The 1724-nt window shown below is 42.7% G+C and overlaps 1 protein-coding gene across 1 annotated transcript in view; it reads left to right on the forward strand.

Annotated features, from left to right (window-relative positions):
* Positions 1 to 818, forward strand: part of CLDN12 (claudin 12) — an 11185-nt gene extending 10367 nt beyond the window's left edge. The window contains exon 5 of the mRNA XM_035897263.1: positions 1 to 818. This exon is cut by the window's left edge and continues 152 nt beyond it. The gene's annotated coding sequence lies outside the window, so the exon portion shown is untranslated.
* Positions 819 to 1724: the final 906 nt, after the last annotated feature.

The following is a 1724-nucleotide window of genomic DNA, read 5'->3' on the forward strand; positions in this document are numbered from 1 at the left end:
AAGAGTCTCTGCAAGCTTGGGGGCATGCAGGCAGCCACAACACGTGAGGCTTCTGGCATCGCGGCTCAGCAAATACTGAGGTGCCGGATGGGGCTTTCAGCAGTTCTTTTGTCAGCTGCCGCTGGGTGACAGAGTTCATCGTTCATTACGGTACATCAGCTCCAGTTAGTTTGCGTGTACGCTTTCAGGCGCCGTGTGGCTGCGCCTTAATTAGCCAAGGAGTTATGAGAACCTTGAGAACCACTAATCTTAGCAGCTGATGCCTGTGTGCCTCACTTGTGAAGGCATCTGAGAGCTGTAATTCTCTCAGGCCCTCAGCACTAATCTGCGTAGAGCTCCTGGAGGAGACCTTCAACGCTGGGCAGAACAGAATTTGCTTGGACTAGATTTCACTACTTGGGGTGAGATTTAAACACATCAAACAGACTTGTTGGTTTTTGAGTGATTTTCACTCAAAAAGGACTTACTAGATAGATAACATGAAAACAACATAATTTGATGAAATATGCCTCTGAGCTGCTTATGCATACCAAAGTACAAAACCCCCTGCAGCTTTTGACTCTCCAGTCAGCTAAGTAAATTACCGTTTCTTGGGAAGAAAGGTTGCCTTTGCAGTTTCTGTCCCTAGAATATTGTCCTTTTCTTCTAAGACCCTTTCTACACATCATAGCTGTCTTATTTTCATGGGCAGCCCCATTCCCAAAAGAATTCCAGACTCTTCTCCCTGCTTTCCTAGCCTGGGCAAGTCAGTTCTCTGGGTCCAGATTTCCTCAGCAGCCCTCGTAGACATTTTTTATACATCAATCTCTCAGGTGACCTTTTTTTTTTTTTTTTGCAGGGCACCATAGATGGCATGAGGGTCTGTAGAGGCCTCTGTATGGTCTATCATAGATAACACAGCCTATGATTGGATTCACTTGAATGCTATTGCAAATTAGCAAACTAAAACTGATCGTACTTCCTGGGTTGGTCCTGGAAATAATTTTTTCTCTCAGCTATTTTTACAATGTTTTGCATTTCATTTTGTTATTGGTAATTGTCTACTGTAGCATTTTAACAAATTTTCTGTGGTTTATTCCTGTGCCCAGCTGTTACATCTATCTCCCAACATGAATAAACACAAGTTTCTAATGGCTGAAAGCTATTTGTTTGTTTTCCTGAGCTCTTAAACTTCCCTATATGGGTTGAAGTGATTATTTCCATTTTCAGTTGTCTGTGTCCAACCACCCTGTGTTTTGTGTCTCTTACTGGGTAAGTGCATAACTGTGGCTGAAAGTAGGAAGGGAGAATGTAGAGAAGGCAGGACTCCCTTTTCCATTGGCACAGGAGTGGAGGAAAACACCAGAAATTTTGACATCGGGTTTAAATTGGAAATCCCCATTTGGTATATGATCCAGCAGTAAACAAGTCTGTCACCCACTGTTTAGAAAGAAATGGTCTGTGAATCAAAACAAGGATTTGATCAGAGTTGTTTTGAAAATGTCTGGTATGTAAAGGCAGACATTCATGAACTGAATTCTCGACATCACAGATCCGTACCACGAGCAAGGAGATTTGGGCAGGATGCTGCATCCATTGGAACGCTTGTCGTGCTACTGCTTTCTGAAACAGTAATTCTCTGCTTTGGATAGCACAGGTGAGTCCATCTTGTGAAACTTAGTAACGTGGTAATCAATGCTAACTTCTCTGTGTCTTAACTTCTTCAAAGGAGCAAGTTATAATTG

Source organism: Egretta garzetta, unplaced genomic scaffold (genome assembly GCF_000687185.1).
Source record: "Egretta garzetta isolate BGI_Z169 unplaced genomic scaffold, ASM68718v1 scaffold30, whole genome shotgun sequence".
NCBI classification, from domain to species: Eukaryota; Metazoa; Chordata; class Aves; order Pelecaniformes; family Ardeidae; genus Egretta; species Egretta garzetta.